This window comes from Sturnus vulgaris, chromosome 4 (assembly GCF_052056855.1).
Source record: "Sturnus vulgaris isolate bStuVul1 chromosome 4, bStuVul1.hap1, whole genome shotgun sequence".
Taxonomy (NCBI): domain Eukaryota; kingdom Metazoa; phylum Chordata; class Aves; order Passeriformes; family Sturnidae; genus Sturnus; species Sturnus vulgaris.
In genome coordinates, this window is record NC_142246.1 from 49,114,303 (window position 1) to 49,139,397 (window position 25,095).

Genomic DNA, 25,095 nt, shown 5'->3' on the forward strand with positions numbered 1-25,095 from the left:
ATTTTATTTTAATTTATATCAGCTTAACTCAGATCAAAATTGGGACCACTGTGCCAATAAACCCACGACCATCGTCCTGATGGGATATGAATTGGTGGCCTTTTACTTAGACCTGTTTGCATTGGTTTCATATACCAACATAATCATCTGGCATTAGCATCCAGATGAGGGTTTTAAAAAGGAAAATTAACATGACATACTGGAGGTGACATTCAAATACAAAGTCCCCATCATTTTCTTGACTAGAATTCTGCAATTACGAAAAAATGAGCCCATTGCATGCAGGAGGTCCTTTCAGACTGCAGGCAGGGAGTGCAGCAATAAGACAAACCTCATTTTGTATTCAAACAGTATTTGACAGCGTTAAATATAACACAGGCTAATCTAACCTTCACATCTCCATTCAGATGCCTGACTATAGCAGTAGTTGCTCTATTATGGATGGAAGTGCATCTTGACTGGCTTTTCTTTGCTCTTCAAAGCATGCTTGAAATATCTAGATACTCTTTTTTTTTTGTGTATTGAGGGGGCAGAGGCAATTCTCTTAACTCGTATTTCTTTCCCATGGCTTAGACTGCCAGCTGTGGGGGCTCAGCATGTTCATAACCCTGTCAGGGGCCAAGGTTCCTGCTCCCAGTTCAGGGGCAGCACTGAGTATTTGTGAGTGGCAAGGAGCTGTGAGGAAGGGATGGGAAATGAAGGAGCAACAGATCAGCCACACATGTACTCTTTGACTTTTCACACAATCAGCAGCAGCATGGAGGGGATGCTGGAGTCTGTGACCATGGGTTAATCTCTCTTGACAGCAAAGCTGCCAAAGTATCTTTGCATAATGGGACCTAGAGATAATTAGATTTAGCACTCAAGGCCGAGCTGTGAATTTCTGGAGTGAAGGGGCTTTTAATTTGGTTTATTCCCCATGGTGGGGTCAGGGTGTCTGCCTGGTCAGGAGGGGCTGGGGTGAAATCTTTGCTAAAGCCCCCTTTACTTTCTGCTGAGCTTGGGGTAGTGAGCCAGAACCCACAGCTCCTTCCTCAGGGTGAAGCTTATTTTGCTGCACCTCGTCTCAGATTACTTTCCTGCCCCTCAATGGTTAATCTCAAAGGAATATTTTGGAAAAAATTACATAACATAGTTTGGGGGTTTTTTTTAATTGTAGTCTTATACAGCATTTCAAGCCATCCTTAGGAAATAATAAAAGTTACAGAAGTAAGAGTGAAAAGAAAGATGAAACACAATTATGCCAAAACGCAATTTAAAATGCAAATTTGCCAGAGAAACTGCAAACCCCTAATTGCGGTGTTCTCTCTTATCATTACTTCAAAAGCCGTGTGCTCTCTTCCTCCCTCCGGGAAGGGCCTCAGCCGCGGCTGTGCTGCCACACTCTGACCTCTCCAGCGAAATACGGGTGACCCAAAATAAAAGCAAGAGGGGAAGGGGTGGCTGGGGTGCCTGCCCCACCCCGGGACTCAGGAGTCCGCGATGGGTGCCCCGGGAGGGGAGCTGGAACCATGGATGGGGTGGGAGTGGTGATTTACAGGGAATGGTCTATGAACATGTAGGTCTGGAGAACACCAAACTGCTGCCTGTGCCTTCGAGTTTGTAATGCCAGACGAACACCATAATTGCACTTTAAAAGATGCTTAGCTGAGAAATTTGAAAATGCTGCAGCTATTGAGATGCCTTTTCACAGACCCTGGTAAGTGAAATCTAATAAAAATGTGCTTAGTTGTTGAGCAAAATGTTTGTAGCTCTTCAAAGTTGTCCTTGGTGGCTGAAATCCCTGGTTGGACAATGTAGCAGACAACCTGATGTACTCCACACACCACCATGGCCTCCAGGAGGGCACCTTTTGCCTCTGGTTGGGTTGCCAGAGGCAGAGGGGCCTCTCTAGTGTCCTCTCCCCTGCCTTCATGGGCTACCATTGCTCCGTGGCAGAGGTCCCAGCGTTTGCATATGTACCTGTGGCTGTGCTCTGGTCACCAAAGATGTCCTGAAGGACAACACAGAAGCAATTACACCCATGGTCTTGGACAGGCTGGCCTCCTGTGAATATCTCCAATCACTTTCTGAAGCTGTTTGTGTTTTAACCTTTGTGTTAAACAGGCCCCATGGTTTTACTCTGATTACTTGTGTGGCATTGGAGGATCTTTGCCAGGCTTTGTGCTCAGCATCTCACAGAAGAACTGGGTATTTATAACCTGTTCAGCCTTCCTGTGGCTTTTTCTGCTTGTGGTCTGTCTCACTTTCTCTTTAGTAATGCTTTATATGTGAACTTGAGATGCCCTGAGACTAATTTCTGACAGGCAGTAATTTTGGAACCTCTGATCACTGTGGGAGGGGCTGATGCCTCTATCTCCCTTGCACAGGCTGCCTGGGGTGGTGACAGACACTGTGCTGTCACACTGCCTGACACAGGACTGTGGGGTTCATTTCAGCACAAGGGGGAACAGCAGTCAGATCTGCACTGGAAGGCACCAAGCAGTCGGGGCTTCACAGAGTCACCGATGGGATTTGCTGGCCCTGTACTCACCGTGGTTGCAGGACATGTTTCTCTCTCTAGTCCCCTCTGTGCTCTAGAGCGTGGTACTTAGCCTAAATTTTGGCAGCGCATTGAGCTGAAGCACTTACTTTGTCTTTTCACTGGCGAAGTTTCTCAGAGGCTGGGGCACATCTGGGATGCAGGTAGGATGTCTCTCTGGTGTTTGCCAGAGCCTGAAACTGTGGTGGGTCTGAGGGTGCTGGAATGGGAGGCTTTTCTTGTGCCTCTGACCCAGCAGGGTGCTGATGTGAGCAGTGTCATATGACACTGATTCTACTTGCACGAGGGGCTCAGGAAATGGTCCAATGGATTGTGCTGCTTCAAACAGATTCCTGCTTTCTCTTTTCCCTTTTTCCCATTGCAGCATGAGGTGGGAGAGCCAAATCAGCCCATTTGGCAGCTCATGTTTTAGATTAAATCCACTTCCATTGGCAATATGGACTCAGATCCTTGCACTGAAGTGTCTGAGCTGCATCCTGCAGGGCCAGCATCCAGGATAGGAGCTGCAGGATGACAAGGACTTGTGGGCCCAGCTTCTGGGTAGCCACATGTAGGACCTGCTGCTGCTGTGGCTCCTCGTTGCTGCTTGGTTTTGCTTATCATTGCTCTACCTTTTGCAGACTCTGGCCTACTTTTTAAGGTTGCATCCTGCACAACTGCTCTTCAGCCATGGGGGGCTGAGTTCCCTCTGTGATGAAAGGTGTATATGAGCAAGACAAGGATTTCACAGCCCCTATGCTGGCTCTTATGGGATAGAATGATCATGGTAAGGCTTTTGGGATGCTCTAAAACAGTGAGAAAAGGGTTTCATGGTGTGGTTGCCAGCCTCTCCTCTGGGCTTGCACTGGGGGACACCTGTGCCACAGCCAGTCACACGCTACTTTTGTCTGCCATGGAGAGGGGACAGGACTTTGCAGGCAGGCTGGCATGTGTGTTGCTATCCAAGTTGGTTTGGGTAAAATGACTATTGCTTGGCACATCCAGCGCCATTTAACTGCGTGAACAGCTTGCTGGCAGCACAGCTACAAATGTAAGCAGGAGGAAGAGGCATTCCCATCATCTGAGAATCAAAACCTGACTCTTAAAGGCCAGTGGGTTGTTTTTTTCCTGAGCTGGGATCTTGAATTATTAATGCAGTTTTATGCTGGAGATACATATTAGATGTGGAAGTTTTTGGTGTTACAACTTGTTGGTGACATTTCTAAGTTGGGTTTTGCCAATGCCCTTGACTTGACCAGTACTTTATTGAGTAGTGTCCTGCATTTTCTCTGGAAATACTTGTACAGTGCTACTTACCTTGTGGCCTAATGACATGGTTTAATTTGGCACATCATTAATGTTGCTACTGTTAGTGTGTCTTCAGTGCACCATAGCGGTGTCTCAAGCCCTCAGTTTGCTACAGCTGGGCAGGAGGGTGGAAGCAACAGTTGTTGCTGTTAAGGAGCCTAAAGCAGCAAATTAAGGTTCAAAATGAGCTTCCAGACATTATTCCTGCCCCAAACCTGGATTGGATACTGTGCCCATTCAAACACAGGCATCACCCCACTCCTGAAAGCTTCTAATGTCTTTCATTCCAAGAGTCTCAGAAATCTAACCATGATGCATAAACGCTACTTGAAAAAATGTTTCTAAAGCCAAGACGTGGGTCATCCTTAGTTCGTGTAGGTGGGTAAAGGCAGCAGGTGCATGCTCTTGTGCTAACTGCAATGTGACTTTCAAATTTTGGAGCTGGAGGTTGGGTGCTTACGCACAGTCCAGGGAGCTGCAGCCAGTGGTTGTGGCGTGACAGCAGCAGAGTTGAGCAAAGATGTATTTCCACCTAGTAGAGCCATAAAAAAAAACTTCTTGCCTCAGACAGGCAGAGTGCTCACCTGGCCCCTTCTGTGCTGATGGATGGGAAAGCAAATGAGGTTTTACTAGCCTGTGGACAAAATATTCTCAAAGAAAGCCAGCCTGAGCTCAGCTTGTTGGAAAAGCTGCCAGGGACTTTTAAAACCATTTTTGGGGGTAGAGCAGTAGTGAAGTAATTATTGTCTGAATGCATACACACCGTAAAATGGGTATATTTTCTAAATGGTCTCTTAAAGCAAAACTGAGTAGTAAGTAGGAATGCTTCCCTGCAGGCTGGCAGAAGGACACAGTTGGTATCACCCATTTTAGCAGCTGGTGTGTTAATGAGGCCATTTTTATTGAAATGAGCTAAATACTATTAACATTTGTGGACTCCCAACTGATTTCTGAAGCATTTATTGAGCTTCAAAAACTGCCTCAAGAATCAATTAAAAAATATTTTTTTAGATTTGATAGAAAGAAGACGAAAGAAAATTGTGCCATCATGTTTATGTTTATCTGAACATCTTACCTTTCTGTTGCTGACTTTAAAGAGTTTCCTCTCCTTTTTTTTTTTTTTTTTTTTTTTTTCTTTTTGGTGCTTAAAATACCACTGAAAAAATATCTCTTTGGAGAAAGTGGTAAGGTAGTTTGTAGTCATGATGATTTTTTATTGATGTGGGTTCTCTTCTGCATGGGAAGATGGTTGGTGTGTGGTTGAAAATGAACATGAGGTTCTGTTATACTGTGATTGCACTTGGTCACTTTTACCAGTGAACTAAAAGCGTGTTCAAATTACTGATTAAAATACTAAAAAGTTTTAGAAAGGAAGAAATCAATGAAGAACTCTCTGGCCTAGCATTGTGGGGAATTGGATGACAAGCAAGTGCTTCCCATTTATCCTTTCACCAAGCACATCCAGGGGAAACCCTTGAGCTTTGATACGTTTCGGGAAGCCTGAGCAGTCAAGTCTGGGAGCAGTGGTGAGGAGCTGCTTGTCCTCACCAGGGCATCTGGTGGTCCAGCACACCCAAACCTACCATGGCACAGGCAGGTGAGGCCTTCGTGTCTCCTTGGCTGCTTCCCTTGGCTTTGGGAGAGGTGCAGCCCAACATTTAAAGCATTATGACAAGCTCTAGTATTTCAAGGCAGAGTCAATTATTTGGTGCTAAGGTGAGGGGCTTGTTGGTAAAGGAAAATGTTAAAAAGAAAAATCAAGCCACATTCTTGAAAGTGGCATTAATCTAAGAAGTGTGTCAGCCTGCAGATGCTGCTGGAGTCATTATCCTGAGCTGAAACAACAACCTATGCAATTGTATTTCCCTTGTTTTGTATTTTTTGTCACAGCAGGGATTCATTGCCAGAAAATGTGTATAATGTTCATCAAAGACAGTCGAAGGTTGCCCGAAGCCTTGACAGAGCATTTAGGGTGGCAGGAACCAGGCACAGTGTGGTGGCTGAGGGCACCCCCCGAGCCATGGGCTTGGGGTGTCCTGTGCAGCTGCTTCAGGTGGGGGGCAAATCCACAAAAAGGGATGACTGGCTGCTTTGTTGAAAAAAATCTGTGTAAGGGCAGCTGGACCATTGTGTGGCCTTCCCCCAGGGACTACAGGGCTGTAGGTCCTTCCTTGCTGTCAGATGTGCTTAATGGCTGGGGCAGAAAACCTACTCGTCAGCAAGCCTCCCAGAAAAGCAAGTCTGTGCATTGAACACTGCAGGAGGGACCAACATAAAAAACTGGAGTGGGAATTTTAGTCTTTATCCCAAGTATATCTTGCCCATTTTCTGATGAATCCAGTCAGTGGCAGAAAAATCCTCTTGGCTCCATTTAACAGCTCTGGAGAGGAAGGCAGAGCATTAGAATATGATCTACAGTTACATACCAAAAATACAGGCTGTTAGGTCTGCGTGTGGTTTGCAAGACCACAGCCTGCCACAAATGCACAGCCATGCAACAGCTGAAATGAGCAGCACTTCTGTTTCTGTAAGCCCTCCAAAAAGTTGTATCATTGCTTCTAATTTTACCTCCTATCTAACCTGAAAATTACTAGCCACTAGGAGGATGATTTTTTTCATTGGTTTCCTTTTAAAGAAAAAAACCCACAACAAAACAAACCCTCAAAACAAGCAAAAAGATGCACTTATGAAAGCACAGCCTGTGTAAAAACAAACCAGTAAGCAAAAAAAAAAAAAAGACTAGTTGTTTTATAAATATGCCTGGAAATGGTTGGATTGTTTGGTTTTTTTTCCTCATCTGACTTGAATCCTTTCCCAAACTTTAAAAATATCCTCATCTGAAGGAAGGATAGCGAAACAAGAAGATACAGCCTTTCAACTTAGTGCCTTTAATAGTAAAGCTATGCTTCCCCAAGCTGCCAGGTCACTGCCCAGCCCACAATTAGCTGGTGGGAGCATGACACACAAGTAAAGGAGGCCAGATCTCACTCTGAGGTGAAGGATCTTCTCCCACCTTTAAGTGCTGGAGATGAGATGTAAGCCTGGTAGTCCAGGATGGTGTGGAGGAGAGGAGGTGAGCATCTGTGCAGGCTGGAGCTATGGGAATTGCAGGCTCATCCCACCAGGGAGTAGCATCCCTACCTCCTTCACCCTTCCTTGCCGATGGCATCCCTTGTGTGTTCCTGCTTTTGGCTGTCAGGGCAACAAGCTTGAAACACTCTGCATGGAGGTTTCAGGGATCTAGATCATGGCTGACAAAGTCAGCACACTACAGCTGGAGTAATTACTCAATGTACATTTCTTCACTCTTATGAAGAAGTCTGTCATGTGAAAAAGAAATGTGGATGATGCTGTTGCCTATGTTACTTGCTAAACGCTGATCTGTGACAAAATCTGGTTTAGCTGCTTGTTGTTTCTGAGGCTGAACAGTCACTTTAGGCCTCATCCAGGAAGGACTTTGTCCTTTTACCATTATGGAAATTGTGGACTGTGTCTCAGCATGTGAGACAGCCCCCTCAATGCACTGGGGTGACTTACCTGTTGGGCACAAACACATGTGAGTACCCAAGATGAGCTTCAACTTCTCGCTCTGTTGCTCTCTCTGTGAATGATTTCTGTATTTTTATATCGTGTTTTTTTAGAGTCTAGGGTTAGTGATGTGTCTGGCATAACCTCTTTTAAGGCCATTTTCATTCTGCTGGTATAGTACACTTATGGATCTTGCTCATTCTCTTGAAAATGTAGATTCAAAATACTCTTAGAATGCTTTCTGCTCACTTTTGAGTGACCAGAAAGCCTCTTGTGGCTCCTTTGTTCTGAAGTTCACATTACCCACTCAGTTTCCAGGAGATGGCCAGCATGCAGGTAAGCCTGCTAAATGGAGGCCATGTGCATCAGTGTGGCAGAAATCCAAGATGAGCTTGTAGCTGTGCTGCAATTACAACACACAAGTAATTAACACATTTAAATAAAACCCCCACCCATGGTGTTTGATAATAAAGGCAAAGTTAAAAAGCTCCATCAATTAATCCCTGGGAAGGGCTGGTGCTCCCCAAGCCCAAGGGCTGTAGCGAGGCTGGGCAAGGGCTCCAGCCCTGGCATTGTGCAACCAGGCACAAATCCAGTGGGTTATTGTTGCTTGGTTTTAATGTTGCTTAAACAATTTGTATAGGTCTCTTTAGATGCTGAACAGTTTTGTGGCAGATGCTGCCTGGGAGGCTTCATGTGCCAGGGCCCTAGTCCTGAAATAGTAATTTAGGTGCTAACTCTTACTAAGATTAGTAGCTCTCTTTTACTGGGATGGGATTGTTCCCAGTAGTTAACCATGTGAGATTTTGCTTGAGGATGAGCAGCTGAAGATCAGCAAAAGGATGTGATGACTGATAGGTGTTGAAGGAAGCAGAAAGGAAAACTCAGATGATGGCATTAGTAAGACAGAATTTCAGTATAACTCTTACTACTACCATACAGCTTCCTTTATATACTTTGTCCTGTTTCTGTTTGGTTTTAAGGTTTTTGGGGTATTTTTGGTTGATCATTTGGGGGGGGAGGTTGTTTGTTTGTTTCTTTTTACTTTTCTACAAGTCCCCACTTTCACCTGTGATTATTCAGAGAAATCCACCTCATTCAGCCTCTGCCTATCACAGTGCCTTTGCTGCTGAGGGGATGTTCCCACTCCTCTGCCCAATTTGGCCAGTGAGGAGCACTGGCAATGTGCCTCCTTGGAAAGCTTTGCTGTTTGGATGCTATTTCACTTATGTTTCTATTTAAAAAATTAAAAATGTACTAGCAGTGAGAACATTGCCCACAGGACTCCAGTATGCCAAAATGAGTGGAGCCAAGTGGCACTGGTTGCAGCTTCCTGTTCACACTGTGTCACTGGATTCAAGCATCATTTGCTGAAGCTGGACAGGTTCTGGGTGAGATTGCTGGTTCTTATATGACACAATGAAAAGTGTTAAAAGGCAGGGCTGGCTCTTGCATACAGAGAAAGTAGGTGGCTGCTGAACAGCAGCAAGAAAACCCCCCAAAACATAATGATTGTTTATTGCCTGAGAGGGCAAATGGCTATTTTCCTTGCAAATGAGAATTTAGAGTTGGCATGGGTAAAGTCTATCTTTCCCCCTGTCTCCTGTGTGTGAGTCTGTGCCTGAGTGAAAGTCTAGGAGGGAAGGGTTTGCTGAGCAGGGAGTGACTTGTACAGGCACTTGAGATAGAAAATCCCAAAACAAACACCATAACTAAACCTCTCTCCTCTGGGTTTGGCTTTGTTTCCCCGTTTGGTAGGGAGGTGTCTGTCTTTCTTGGACAGGCAGCCCTCACCCAGCATATGTGGCAAACAAGAGCTGCAAAGAGTTACTGAGATGAGTGAGTTCCCTAAGTGCCAGAATAAAAAATGAGTTCAGACGGGAGCTGGCATCTCCTTTATTATTCCCTGAGTGACCGTACCAGCCTCAGCTGCTGTATACAACCCAGAGGCTTTAGCTCGAGGTGACTCATTCAAGAAATAACATTTTCCTCCCTCCCCATCCAACCATTCCACTCTTCCAAAGTGGTGGTGCCCTCTCTATCTGCTCAGCTGTTCCCCTTCCCAGCACAAGGGAATACTGGCTTCCTAGAGCTCACCTCCCTGCCTGTGCCTGCTGGTGGCTTGCCCAGGGCAGCAGCGAGGAGATGGGGGCTCCCCTGCAGACATGCGAGGGACACTGCAGTCATTTGGCAGAAACTTGTCCAAAACTAAGCAGACTTCTCTGTGTGATGCTGCCAGAATCAATGTCACCCCATACCTGGACATGTGCACAGTGCTGAACTGAGCCCCTGCTTTTTCCAGCTGCACTGGGTTATGTTCAGGAAGCATCTTTCTGCCTCCCTAAAAACAAAAAAAACCCAAAAATCCAACAAAAAACCAAAAAACCTCAACCCCACTTTCCCCCCTTCCCACCCCTAACCCTGGCTCTGTGAAGCAGAGTAAGGATATTAAAATGAAATTAGTCAGATGAAAGTGTTTTCTTCTGAGCTCTGTTCTAGTGTTGCAGTGTGGTCAAGACAAAGAAATAAGAGGTCAGATGTTTTTAAGTCTTAAATAATTAGTTTTTTCGTGCAGACAAGGCATAAGGGAAGACATGGGACTAGACTTAATGATTCCTAAGTAGCAGTGGGTGCTCTTGGATGTGTAAAAACAGGGAAAATGGGATTATTTGAGGAACTGGTACAATCTGTTGATGGTAAAGCTGGACACAAAATTGGCATTCAGACCAAAATTGGTGCAATTAGTAAAAACAACTCTTCTTGTAATTTCAGCATTTTTGCACTCAGTGTATCATTGCTCTCACTCATCATGATGAGTACAAGGGGCTGCCTTCTGAATTATCTATTCAATTTATATATAATCACCTTGAAATAATGTGATGGTGCTGTAGTCTTCTCCAGAAAAATGCTGTTTTAAACAGAAATCTCTGCCTGTAGAACTATAAAAAATGTATGGCTCTGTAAACACAAACTAAAAGGGATGAATTTATCTTTCCTATAATTTTGCTAAAGGTGATGCTGTGATCTGTCTGTATGAATGAAATCAGCCTGAACAGCAAGGGAACCAACTTTATACCAGATTATTGCAAATGTTTGCAGATATCCTACTTTGCTGCCAGAAGTGCATCACTGTCAAACAGATTTTTAAGTACAATGTATCACCTAAAGCCAGAAATAGGAAGCTCTGTTTTGTTAAATGACTGAATATGAAATATTTGTTTTAAACACCCCACATTGTGAGACATTGGGAAACTGCTATCGCTTATATTTTAAGAGCCTACTTGCAAACCAGTAGTCACAAGGAAAATACAGAGTTTGAAGCTTGTTTTTGTAGTAGTGTGGCTTAAATGGTTAGATTTGGTGAATTTTTGCTGTTCTGGATTGTAAGCAAAGTTATTGCTCTGCTGCTGTCTCTTCAGGAATCATGCTGGGTTTTTTTTCACTTCCCTGTGAATGGGAAAAGCATAAAGCAAGCTGGCATCAAGGACTGTGCTTTATAAGAAAGGAACAAGGAAAGATAAAATGGCTACATATGGCAATATGGACAGTTTCCAACTTAATGGAAATAAAAGACTCAGATTTTTGCAGCATATAGTGAGAATTGAACTGTATTTTTATGCAAATTATATAGAAAATGCAGTTCAGCAAAGGCTGTTTTCCAACTGTTGGCTGAAAGCATTTTGAGTGCCTAAAGACTCATGTATTCCACAAGAACTTGGTGAGAAAGAATATAAAGGGGTAATAGAGCATTTAAACCCATTATACCTACCAGAGGTTTCTTTTAAAAAAAAATCTAAGAATCAGCTAAGAGGAGGAAACACTACTGAGCCTTTAACAAGCCTAAATAGTGATTCTTCCTTGCTGTTTTGTTTGTTGGTTTTAAATGCAGGTCAAACCTAAATGTGTTTGTGGAGTAAAACGCCAGGAAAAATGGTGTTTGGTTGCTGACCACAGTCCAGCCCTCAGGGCTGCTGCAGGAGATGCTTTAGGTGCAATGTAACTTTGATAGGATGGAGCTGTATGTGTCCTAGAGGAAAGCCAAAATACAGCAGCACAGCACTGCTGTGCAGTGTGGACCCACATCCAGGCTCTTCTATGCTGAATGATTGACTGAAAACTCACTGCATGTGATGAATAAGATGGTATCACTACCAGAGCAGCTCCACCATCTAGAAAAACCTCTGGGAGAGGGTAGATGGGACACACCTTGGATGAGCATGGCTCAGAATGAGGGTGCTCCTCAGAGTAAAAGCTGATGGTGCTGAGCCCTTTTACTGGCATGGATGGAATGGGATGGGCTGACTTCCAATGTATCCTGCTACTGTGGAAACAAACCATGTGGCATTAAGCCTGGGAGACTAGTAAAGAAAAAATTCTTGAGTAAGTGTGAAGGAAATTAACTTCTTGTTAAGGGGTCCCAGAAAGGGGAGAGAAGGAGTTTTAGGCTGTGTGGTTGTTTACAGTAACTTCTCCATGTACCTGTGTGCCCTTAGAGTTAACTGGAACTGAAGGAGATGCTCTCCTAATAGGCAGAAAGTGACAGTGTATTTAAGTGTAAACCAGACCAAACAGCAGCACACTGGAGACTTGCCAGGGAGTGTGAGCCAAGAGTTAAGATGGAGAGCCCTATGTAAGGCAGTAATTTGTTTCATAAGTGGCACAACAGGAAGACTGGAGGAACAGGCAGTGCCATTTCTCAATTGCTATGGGTGAGACTCGGTGCCATTTGTGTAGGGGAGAGTGGCTATGGACAGGTGGTTGGATAGATCAGAGGAGCAGTGGGATGGATTCCAGAGGCTGGGTGTAATTTCACCTGCAGATTCCAGGGCAGCAGCTACACCAGCCATATGTGCTCCCAAGACTATGTAAGGACTTGTGGGAGCTATAAAGTCACTGTAAATCCTCATTTACAAATGGGTCAATACCCAATTCCTATGCTGTGAGACTCATTCACAGCAGTTTTGAGATAGGGGGAATTCACATCTCCCAGCTGGTCCTGGGTCTTCCAAAACAATTTGATGGTGAAGATACCCAAGGGGCTGTTTACAAACATGTCAGTAACCCTCAGAGTGGCCAATCTATATGCCACAGGATGAGGTGTGGGAGTTGCCTGGGCTTTTTGGAAAGTGTTTTAATGAACGGGATGAGTTCAGAGGAACAGTTCTAAAAGTTGGAGTGAACACTAAAGAGATGGCAAATCTGTGGCTGTACTGTTAAGAGAAGTAGGCTCATTTCACTTCACCAGAGTTATTTGCACTTTATAAGAGCAGGAGAAATCTGCTTATTAAAAGGGAAAACAAAAATAATTAAGAATGTACTGGTACCATAGAATACTATTTCTGGTCACATTAAGCTGTTATAGTTTAAAAGTTTTATTCAAATATATTAACCTTGATCAGCTTGGTTTGTTTAAAATCTGAAAGAAAAGCTTCATTCAGAAGAGTGAAATTAGATATTTTGGCAATCAAATAGCTTGAGCCCTTTGATGCTTTTTATTTTTTAGCATTAACTTGTACTGGAAGGACTGGTTCCTGAAATTTCAAACATCTATTAAGAGAAGAGTAAAAAAAACCCTGTATTGTTATCTTACTGGACATCTCAAAACTGGCCATCGTTCACTTTAAATAATGCTGCTTTGCTGTGCTTCTTTTACTTCAAAACCCTTTTGTCCATCATTTGCTGATAAATGACTTGTTGGGGTGAAAATACTGTCCTCATCACCAATCCAAAGCTACTGCAGGAAGCATCAAGGCTGAGAATATGCATTTTTCCACTGGTAAAGGCCAGATAGCAGACACTGAGTTTTGTTGGGTAAGCATTTTACCAAAACACCTTTCAGAACAGACCCTCAAAAATGTTTTCTTGTGCTCATGGATAAAAAAAAAAAGGCGGTTCAGTGTACGTTTTCTCTTCTACAGACCTTTCTTAGCAGTGCTAAATAAATTGTTCTGGAAACAAGAAATAACTTCATTTTGGTTATAGTTGTACACTCTGGACTTCAGGGATGGCCACATTACATCACTGGCGGCCAGCTTATGCCAGAGTGCTTTTAGAAAATGGATGTTTTCCTTAGTTCTTTGCCAGGGGGAATATTAAGAACAATAAAAAAAGCTTACAAAAGAGACACACTGGTATAATTACCTGAGTAGTACCAAGAGACTGTTAAATTGAAAAGGAGGAAAAACCTCATTTCGTGTGCCTGCTGCTTTCCTGCAGGGCAGATGCAGGCAGCAGTTTGTGCCCTCACAGCAGATCATTGCACTTGCAGAGGTCGGGAGTGCTGTTACCTGGGGATGTGTGCTGTGCTACCACGTGTTAATTTTTCAGCGGGGAGAAAACCAGCTGCTTTCTCTGCTGGCTGGGGCACATTCCTGATGCCAGGACAGGATATGAGGGAAGGGAACGTGTGCTGTGAAACAGCCCAGGTGCTTCATGAAACAAAATTCACTGAAACCAGAGGAAGACAATCCCTGTGCCGCCCCCAGTCCTGGGATGCCCACCCTGCCAACCAGACCAAGTGTTTCAGGAGGGACTGGGACAGACCTGCTTCGGTGCACTGCTACAGCTTCCCTTGGTTTGCACAGAAAGTGTTGCCAGGTACCCCTTGCATAAAGCAATCCCTGTGCTGAAATCAAGCAGATTAAAAACACTTCTCAATGGAAAATTCTCTGCTCCCTATTTCCCCCATGTAATGCCCTAAGGGTCTGCTCAGAGCTAATGGTGCCAGTATGCAATTGGATGGGATAGGGAAGTTTGGGGGAAGGCATGGTGAAACAGATTTTGTTGCCGGTGACTTATTAAGTAGAGTTATAGGGGGTGTGATAAAGAGATGTGCTGATTAATTGAAAAGCTTGGGGCAGATGTAATATGTGGTTCCAGAAGTCAATAAAAATGGCTTTTGTTTTACAGATTTTTGTTGTTCCAGCAAATAATACCCAAGGAAAGGAAAGAATGGAAGGATGTGTGGGCTTGCAGAAGGAAAGGGCAAGAGAAAAATTAGACGTTTTCTTTCCCCCCGATGCCCTGCGCTGACCATTGAATTCAGAGTGCTCTCCCAAGGTTAGGCTTGTGATTTATTTTTCTTTTGGGAATGTCATTGGGGTCATGTATGAGAGAGAAACTTACTGTATTGACAAGTTGTGCTTTAAAGCTTATGGGGCTGCCGATTTCTAGGTCACTGGATGAAAAGCAGCTAAGATTTTGTTCTGTTTCAATCATGATTATTGCACAGTGTGATTTGATAGACTTTCTGTATCCACCTCCTCCCAAGAGTTACTGGTTTTTAACTTCTTCATCTATATCAGCCACCTAACTGGAAACAGCTTATAGAAATTAATATGAAAGATAACGGTAGCATCTAAAAAAATTGTTGAGAAATTAATTGAAAAAGCGATTTGTAATAACCTCATTTAGATTTTTGCAATGAGCACAAATTACTTACAGCTGATAATGTTCCTCATCAGATAGACTGTACCTCACTCACTTGGAAGACAAACACCCACAAGTCTTTAAGAGTTGGGTCCCTGACAGACTGGGAGAACCTTCCCTATGGTTTGACTGCTCATTTGAGTATGAGCCACGATTTGGCCCTGGTTAAGGAGTTCTACCAAGGTGATAGCCTGCAGGGAACTTGGCCAGATACTGAAATTGGTTTTTTGACCCCCAGCAAAGGCAGGAGAGGAGCTATGTTAGGACCTCTGTGTGCCAGGTTTGGTGCGTGAGCAGAAGGCTGAGGGTAGCCCTTCCCCAAAGGCAGAAGAGTGGCTCTGGACAGCCCTTTGCCTCTTTCCTTAAGGGCTAAGCCTTGCAAGATATGTATACTCCCCCTGCTTGCTTTTACAGTCTGCTTCATTTTTCTACTACGTTATTTGAGAAGAAGAAAAGAAAATAATTAGTTTGTACTTCTCATCTAGCTCTTCTTAAAGGGGTGAAAATTTGCTCCTATGGAGCCCATTAGTATTGCCAAAGGTTGCTTATTAAATGCTTACCTCTTATGGACTGTCCCTCTAAGGCTCAGAACTGTCTGGCTATACCTTTAGCACTGCCAAATCACAAGCTGAAGGGGAAAGAACTTTCCTTGAAGCTTTAGCTCTGGGATTTGTGTGATTAAACTGGATTCTCATTTTCCATTGTAAAAAAGTAAGTTTCCAGCTGCTGTGATTGCAAAGAAAAGATTGAAAGTCTAAGCCCAAAGTATGCAGAACAAGAGAAGCAAATGAAAAGAATATGAGGAGGTTTTTTCATTTAGTCCTATGTTTTGAACTACTCTTTCTCCAGGAGGCTGATTCATTCTTTTGAATAGATTGCGCAGTTTATATGGTATTTTTTTGTTCCCATAAGGGATAACTTCAGCACTTTTCTTCCAAAACTTCTCTGCCCAGTTTAGACATCTCTTAGAAAAACTAAATGGGAAGGAATTTGTAAGAAAAATTAATGATCTACTATATAAATTTTTCACAACTTTGCACATGGATGGAGTAGTGTGTAGAATTACAGAATTGCAGTAACTAATAATAGTAATAAAGTATCTGATTGTACTATGTAGTTAAAGATAGTCATAATGGTCTCGTTGTCTTGTCTTCCCACTCCTTGCTGTGACATCAGCCCATCCCAGACCATCACATCCTGCTTATGGCTATGTCTTTGTTGATAAATAGTGAGTCATTATATGCTCTGCTCTATGACATATACAGCTGTATTGCTCAATTTTCCTCTCTCCAGAATGAAATCCTCCTTTGCAAGGATTTAGTATGCCTTTAAAACAACCAAGTTTGTCTTGTGACAAATGTACATTTCAGCAGAAGTAGGAATGAATGAAAGAAGGTTTTTTCTTGTCTGATACCTGAAGTAGGTTCACCTACTGTAAATACTTTTATTAATGACAGAACTCCACCACCACTATGTACTGATGGCACAATCTACCACATGCTGAACACATCATTTCCTTGCCTTGTCCCTGCAGGACGCATTCAACCTGTAGAGCCCTGCTGCCACACAGGCATTAAACTCTGCTTGGAATATTTGGATGCTTACATGTAAGCGGACACGTGCAAATGACATGTTTTTACCACAAATACCAAACTGATTTAGTAATACTGAAATCAAAAGTTCTTGCTCTCCAGCATGCTGCTACCTACACAGTATATTCAGGAAGCTCTTCTGAAACTAAAAGGATAACAAAACCTTTTTTTAAAAGTACAAGAAGTAATCTGAACGCTTTCCAAAAAGAAAAAAATATGCTCTGACACTGAGAACACTGAATAAATACCATTATCGTTCTGGCACTCTAAATAGCTGATTAGCATAGTTGGGAGACAGTTTTCTTTCAATTTAAATTTAAAAGTATGATCAAGCATGTGGCATAGGAAACTTCAAGTTCTGTGGGCCTACTGAATTAAGATGAATTTCTTATCCAGAAACAATGAGCAGTTCACTATGCATACCTTCTACAGAGGAGTTGAGGGGAAAGATCCAAAGGTTACCAGATCCTCAGAGAGGCAAGATACGCCATGTGTTTGTTTTAATTTGTTGCCTTTTACTTGGTTATTTTGTAACTCATCCATACAAAGTCTGACGGCTCAGGGCATCGCGCTGAGTGTATTTATGGATAAAGGAGGAATAGTGGAAACCAGGACAAAACATGTGGTAACAGGGGTGGACGTATGGATGGAGGAATTGTCTTTAACTCCTACTGTCATCACTGTTGCCTTGCCCTCTCTTTGCTTTCTGTAGGCTGAAGATTCCAAGCCGCAACCTACAAACAAGCTGCACATGGTCAGTGATCTAGTGTAGACTGAAGCATTGCCCAAAATCTTGCCTGTAAATCTTGCTCTGCTGGTGACCTCCCGTGGGGCTGCACCTATGTGCCTCAACAACTTTCCACCACCCTATCCCTGTGTGGAAGCACAGAGGTGTAATGCCTGTGCCAGGAGCAGGGCGAGGTGCTCAGGAATCGTGTGGGTGTGCTGCTATGAAGCAACATCTACACTTGGGCAGTGTTGCAGATGTGTGTTCAGAGGTTGCTCTATGGAAAACCATCACCTCTCTGGCACAGCCTCTGTGTTGCACTGAGCCTGCAGAGCCTCCTTAAGAACATCTTTTCCACTAGACCTAAAGTGATCCAGGAGAGTCCTGTCCTGACTCTCTCCCAGAAGGATCCTGAGTGAAACTTTCTCGCCCCTTCCCATTCACCATGGGCTGGCCTGGTGCAAGTGCCAGAGTGCTGCTCTTACCTTGCCAAAACCCTCCTGCAGAAATGAAGGTGTTTTCACTGCACAAAGCAGTGTATTTCATTGCAAAACAGCTCTGGTTCACCAGACCTGCACAAGGCATCCCCTGCTCCCTAGCCCCAGTTAAAGAGCCATTCTTGTGCACAGGAGGGACTTTGGAGAAACAGAGAAGAGCCCCTGCAGCCCTGCATGGGAGATGATTCAACTGTCCATTTGCTGCCTCTGTCTTTCTCTGTTCCTTATGATGTATTTTTGGGTGGAGGAATTGAAAAATTGATTTGTTACATAGGTTTAAGAAAATGTAAATCATAAAATTCCCTGAGTCTTTTTTTTCATGATAGATTTTATGTAGCTGGCAGTTAAAATAAGTGATTACCTCATAAATATAATTTTAATAGCCTAGTCAACGATGTAACCTCTGCTGTTCTGAGATTTTTATCTTGGAAAAGGGAGGAGAAAAGTCCTTTCCCGTGGATTTATACTGCTGTAATGGCTGTTGCTGCCGCTCATTACTTGCTGAGTGACTTGAGGGGAACATATTCTTCTCATCCAGGCAGATAGAGGGAGTGAGCATAGATGCTGCTGGGGGCTGGCCACCCTGTACCCACAGACCCAGCTGTGCCCTGGCCAGTGGTGGCTCTGGCCAGTGTCAAGTGCTCCAGCTGAAGCTTTTTGGGGTAACAACCTCATGTTTTCCAAAGCCAGTCATTCTTGCACATGAGCACCATCCTCCTCCATCTGCAACAGGCAAGCAGGCCAGGACCTTGCCCACATCCTTGTTGCTAAATTGGAAAGAGATTAATTTGGTGAGTGCACTATTTGCTGGATAAGGAATTGGCTTCATGGCTGCATCCCAGTAATTTTGCAGTCAATGTCCAAGTGGAGATTGGTTACAAGGGATCTCAGGGGTCTGTATTGGGACTGCAACTGTTCAATATCTTTATTGTTGCTACAGACAGTGGTGGCCAGTGCTGCCTTGGCAGGTTTGTGGATGACAGCAAGCAGAGGGTGCAGTGGATTTGCCTGGGGGAAGGGAAGGACCTGGACAGGCTAGAGGGGGGTCCTGTGTGAACCTCATGGAGTTAAACAAGGCCAAGGGACACCTTTTCAACTCCTTTCAATACATATAAAGGGGCTTGTATGAAGGATAGAGAATGCCCAGTCACTGCTGGTCTTGGTAATAAGTCTAAGGGCGGCAGTTTTAAACTGAAAGAGGATAGGTTTGGGTTAGATGTAAGTAATAAATGCTTTACTCTGAGGGTGGTAAGGCACTGGAACAGGCTGCCCGGAGAGGCTGTGGGTGCTCCATCCCTGGAAACCATGGCAGGTTTGAGGCCAGGCTGGAGGTGGCTTTGACCAACTTGATCTAGTGAAAGGTGTCCTTTGCCCACAGCGGGGGGCCGGAGCACAGATGGTCGTTAAGCTGCCTTCGCCCTCCAAACCATTCCGTGAGGGGGGCCCGGGGTAGCCTACGATACCAATGTGGAAATCGCTGAGGCCCGAAGCGAACCCGCCCCCTCCCTCCCCGCGGGAGCGGCAGGGGGCGCTGCGGCCACGCTGTTGTGGCGGCGACGCGGGGGCGGCGGGCGCGTTGAGCCTAATTGGAGTCGACGCTCGGCTCCTCAATAATCCTCCGACATCCCCCCGCCGGCTCGTAATTCCTGGGCGGGCACTGCCGCCGGCTCTGCGGGGGAGTCGCCCCCGCGCAGCCGGGCAGGTGTTGCCGCCGGGCGGGCCGCGCCGCACCGCCCCCTGCCCGCCTCCCGCCGCGGGGGGCGCGGCGGCCATGTTGTCTCCCGGCGTGAGGGAGCGGGAGGGTGCAGGAGCGGCGCCCGCCGCCCCCAGGTTAATAATAGAGCGGTAAAAGCTCCTTTGTGGCGGTAATTGGCGTACGTAGCTGCTGTGTGCGAGCGCTGGCGTCATTCCCGCAGAGGCGAGGGATGCGTCGGCTCGCCGCGGTTTCCCGGAGGACAGGATGGGGATCCTTGGCATGCTGACCCCCGCAAGGACGGCCGTGTGTCGCCCGCCACCTCGCAGGCCGTGTGTATTCCTGTGCCGTGCTCAAGGGTGTGTTTTGCTGCAGATGTGGCCGGGTGGTAGTTGGGGGAAGAATTGGAGCAACTGGGTCCAGCTCCAAGCCCGTGTGTGTGTACCAGTGCTGCTAGTAACAATATCAGTGACTTTCCAGGTTGTATTGGTGTTCTTGGCATGGCTTATGAGAAGAGTTGAGGTGTTCACATTGCTGCTGGTCAGCAGGGGAAGCTGCCAAGTGCTGTCTCTTCCCTCCCTCAGCATCTACCCGGGTTCTGTCTGAGAGGTAGAGTTCCTTTGCTCTATCACACTGTCTGAACAAAGGGTACACACCGATTTTGCTCCTGGGCTGTGCAGGGACCCTGGACCTCAAGTGCTAGAGTCATTACAACGTGTGTATGTGTTTGGGACAACGGGGCAGAGATACCACGATTTGCCTGCTGGCTCCAAGCCCTGCTCTCAGGCTGGCATTGTCAGATGACCACTATCTGTCTCTGTGTTCACATAGGCACTCATTTTTTCCTCTCCCTGTGAGCACACAAATGCGTCTTGCTAGGAATGGTGTGCTTCTGCAGGTTTGTCAGAGACAGAAATATGAATTGTTCAACCTCAGCTTTAAAGGTTTGGACTCTATGGTTGTTTCCACATTCATTTTAAACAGATGTAAATCTAGAGTTAACTCTACTGAAAGAAGAGTTGTGTGGCACAAAACCATTGTGCATTTCTGTGAACAGATACAGCTGACTGTCAGAGAAGTGAAAATAATGAAGTGGTGGTGAATAAGCCAGGTACCTTGCTTTCAGCTGTAATATGCAGAGTTTCTGAGGAGCAGATGTTGTTCTTCTTGCAACTGCTGGTCTCTAGCTGAACATGGCTGAGGAGGCAGTGAGGTCCCATGTGAGGCATGAATGTATGTACAGGTTTTAGGGTGTCTTGAAAGCCAGACATGCTGTAGACATGGATTGGCTTTACAGGCACCTGCCTTTACATGTCTCTTGATGTGCTCTCTGATTCCAGCAAATAGCTGTGTTCTGAACTGGGACAAAGAAACTTTGACTTTTACATGAGCCTGGAAGAAGAGGAGAAATTACACTGGTCTGCTCCTCTGTTTCTGCATCTAGACTTGAGGTAGACTTGTCATCCAAGAGAATTCCATTCTCAAATGCTTCTATTTTTCTTCTAGTGGCCACCTAGAGAGGATTGTTTATCATACATCTTAAGGAGGTTTGCTTTACAGAATTTTCTGACTATTTTCTATATTTAAATAGCTTTTCTCTTTCTTTGCATTGACCCTGCTATATTCAACAGCTGCTTAATAAAGTCTGGGGGACTTGTCTGTATTGATTTGGGATTGACCTGGACGTTTCTGAATCTTTCCCACTTCTGTCATTCTGAGCAAGTTTTGCTTCAATTTTGGTGTATATCCATTTACATATTTGTTTCTTCTAGTGACTGTTATTGCTCATTTTTACTGGTGGCAGTTGTAGTATGTGCTAAATGCAGAAGTCTAAGGACTTAGGAACTGTTATGAATGATGTTCTATTTTTTCCAATTTATCAAGCAACAAGATTAAATTTAATAGTAAGTTTTTAATAGTAACAAAATGAATACAATCAAAGTATTGGAGATGACAATTAAAGTATTGGAGATGAAACAAAGTGCGTATATTTAAGAATATACAAAATTTGGCAGTAAGTAATTTAGTATAATTGAGGTTCGTATAAAGCATAAGCAAAACCGACCGGGGAGGCCCCCCCCCCCGACCAGGGATACAGGGAGTGGCTCTCCCTTCCTCACGTACCAAAGCATCCAGGCTAACAATCCCACTTATATACTGTAGGCTACAGAAGTTTCTAGAAAACTCCTCCTAGTTTCTATTCCTAAAATCTACGTCACTGTGTTGTACAACGCATGCTCTACTAATGTGTTCGGGGGTCTCTCATCTTTTTGAGGGTCTTATTTCCGATGAAGGCTCATCGTCTTCCTCAATGACCGAGGTGTGACCTGCAGGTAGCGCAGGCGCCCTGTGTGACTGAGCAGATGTTTTCCATAACAAGACTTTAATTGAGTCCCATGCTTGGAATCATCCTATTTTGGCCCATTTCAAGGTCAAAACTTTCTATTTCTAGATGCTGCTTGTCAGACTTACGTCCTTCTACTATTCTCGTTTGACTTTCTTCCAACCCTCCTTCTTTGACTCCTAACATCTGGAAGATGTCCTTTGTCCTGTCTCACCCATCTCCCCCCTCACTCTGTAACAATTGTCTTCTATTGATCTAAATACAATTTTGTTAATATAGTTACAACTTAATTAGCATGAATCACATTTATCACAGGAACTTTTTTCTCTTTTGTCCTCCTGAACAAATTTAATTCTAATTTTGGTGTATGTAGTAGGGGGTATCTCTTGGTATTTAGTAAAGTCAGTTTGGTTGCAGTAGCTCTTGAATCCAATTTAGCTGATTCTGTGGAAGTGAAGGAGCCAGCTACCAACCCCACTGGTCCTCACAGAACAGTAGGATCACTGAGACTCATAGGGGTTTCCAAGATGTGCTCTCTGCCAGCCACACATGCAACAAACTACTGAAACTCTTGGAAATGTGCCTGTGGCATCTCATAGGCCTTACTGCCACCAGTGGAATCCATCTCTACCTTTCATTTTTCATGGGTACTGCAGCAGGACTTTCAGGAGAGCTAAACGAAGGGGTCACTACTTATGGTAAGTGAGGCTGCTTGTCCGTCCTTCAAAGGATGGCATTTGGTCCTCTTTTTAGGAAAAAAATTCCATCAGTCACATTTTTGATTCCATTTTTTATGGAACTGATGAGTTTTCTTACTTGAAAACTTGGCTCTTCTTAGACAAAACTGTGGTCACTAGATCTCTGTAGCTCAGCCTCTGCAGTTCTTCCTGTAGACCTCAGCCAAGTGTTCTAAGTAGTAGGTTTTCTCTCAGGGAGAGCAGATTTACCTTGATATGACATGAAATTTGGTGATTTTTCTTACAAAAAAATTCTCCCCCAAATCAAAGAAAAGGATAAAAGAAATACATTAAAAATATTTTGTGGGCATGTTTTCCCTTTCCAGGTAAAAAATCAGGAGCAGAGTAAATAATGGGGAATAGTAAATATTTACTATTTTAGAGGCAAACATTTCCTCCTCTGTTGTATTTTTTTGTTTGGTGTTTTTATTGGTGTGCCTTTTCTTTCCCTTAGCCAAACCACCCCCTTGGCTTTTATTTCAGGTAGATTCAACGGAAATTTTTTCTGCCATGATTGTTTTTTGTTTGGCCATTGAACCAGATAATCCAATATTTGCATAGCACTCCCTGGAGCTGCATGAAGAGGTAATGTTGTCATTATGACAGGTAGACCTCAGGAGATTATGTGAAAGCACGGGGTCTCCTAGCAGAAGCTCCTTGGCCTTTAAATGTTCACTCTCAGATCCTTAGGCTTTCCCTGCAGATCTCTGGACTGTGTTATATTAGAGGGGGTCGAAGTGTTGAGGGGGGCTATGGTTTCCCGAAGGAAGAGCAATAATGGTATTCAGCAACAGGGCATGGAGTCTCTTAACTGTTCATGACTATTTTTCTCTTACAGGAAAGATAAGGCTTCCAGTGCTAAATGTTGGGATTTACTCCTATGTATATTTGAAATTTTCTTTTTACTTTGTAGCTTTTTATAGTTCTGAAAATATGGTTTTATATATATATGTGTGTGTGTGTGTATCTATAGCTTCTGCTATGGGTTCTTGCTTAGGTCAGTGTACCTTGTTCTGTTTGTACAAAAATATTTGTTCCTAATTAAACTCACCTTCTTCTGTTTGTACCAAAACACCCTGGGCTTGTGAAAACTGCCTGACATGTGAAGCTCTCTACTTGGACAAAGATTTTGCAGATCACTCTGCACACTGAAATTCGAAATTTCTCCTGCCTGGCTTAGATGGTTAGTAGTATAAATTTTTAAAGAAAATGCCCAGTGTTACAAGCAGCTGCAGATTCTGTGATCGTGAAACCTATTTGCGCAAATGTTAAAAGCCACCACAGTCTCCACCCAAATCTGCCACAATTGCTCAGATCTCCAAACAATTACGATCTAATTAGAGCCGGCATTCAAAGTTGCCTCCAGCATTTGAAACAAAAGTAATTTAGCTGTAATGAAAGTGTAGATTGGCAGCTCTGGAGGCTGAACTCTGCTTATCTGCAAAATGTACCCAGGGTGGGAAAGAGCTACAAGAATCACCACAATGACTGAAGGGCCTGACCCCCTGCCTTGAGATGACAACCCCCAAAGGATGAACAAATGGGCAATTTTCTACAGGTCTCTTTACTGCCACTGCCAAGAGTGCTGCTAATTACTGACAATAATTAGTATGTTGTCTGTGGCATGAATACTTTTCTGTTAGGAAAAAACACCTGATTTATTGTATGATAACAATCAAATGCCCATCATGTAGTGATGGTGTTTGTGAAGTTAAGGATTATTCTGAATTTGAACCGCAGCCTTTGAGGTGAAAGACTTTATCCTGTCACCAGTCTGCCGTGTGTGAGGCACAGGCCTGTGATTACTAATTCATTTCATAAAGGGCAACCGTTTAAAATTCTCTCAAACTAGCATCTGCTGGAGGAAGGAAAAAGCAACTGTGTCTGGACAAATACTTTTTTTTCTCTGTGTTAATTTAAAAAGAAACCCTGCAATTCTTTCCCTGATGAATGAGACTTTCAATCAGTGTTGAGCTATCACTGCTGAATGATAGCTTGTCTGTGCTTGCTTGACATAAGGAATTCTTCCAGTTCCAGAGGTGGAAGTCGTGTTTAGGCTGAAGAGCACCTGAGAAAATAAGCTGCTTCATGTTACCAGCCAGTAGGAGGAATCATTTGGATTTGATGTGGAGGTGGGTTCTAGATGAACCTGTTTTAGCAGGGGTGTTGCTTTTGATGGTCTTCAGAGGTGCTTTCCAACCACAGCCATTCTGAAAAGTGGGTGAAAAGAACCCACGTGCCTCAGTTTCTTGTGGTGCTACTGGATTCTCTTATTGCTGTGAGTTATAACCAATAGCAGAAGAAAGATTCCTTTCCCTTGCCCTGGTTTTTATACTCTAAATTACTGAATTTTAACATTGAAAGGATCACCAGTGACTTCTGAAAACTGTCGAGTCTTAGCTTTCCTGCAGCTAAGTTAGCATATGCCTTACTGCAGCAGGCAAACCTTAATTCAGTTGGCAGAAGGATTAGAGCAGGTATATTTACCCACAAGAACCGTCATTTTCCGTTTATAATTATCTTCTCTGCTGAGTCAGGAGGAAAATCAAAATGATCCTCTGTTTTAGATTATGTTTTCCTTGGACTGACGTGAAAATTCTGGGTGACATTGTCAAACGCATCCAATTTATGTAGGATCAAAAGACTGCGGCTTTCAAGATCGTCTGCTCCTCAGATGTATAAGAGACATTAGAAAACAGTACCTTTGGTTTCTGATGTTG

General features: G+C 44.0%; 1 long non-coding RNA gene across 4 annotated transcripts; it reads left to right on the forward strand.

Moving 5' to 3' along the window:
- Window positions 1–2,396: 2,396 nt before the first annotated feature.
- LOC148224009 (uncharacterized) lies at window positions 2,397–24,871 on the forward strand. Of its 4 annotated transcripts, XR_015803308.1 has the most exons (4): window positions 2,397–2,685; window positions 3,163–3,308; window positions 14,267–14,416; window positions 20,635–24,871. It is a non-coding gene; the product is annotated as an uncharacterized LOC148224009 (long non-coding RNA). The 4 variants fall into 4 exon arrangements; XR_015803310.1 differs by lacking the exon at window positions 14,267–14,416 and having other exon boundaries at window positions 22,859–24,871; XR_015803307.1 differs by lacking the exon at window positions 3,163–3,308.
- The last annotated feature ends 224 nt before the right edge of the window (window positions 24,872–25,095 follow it).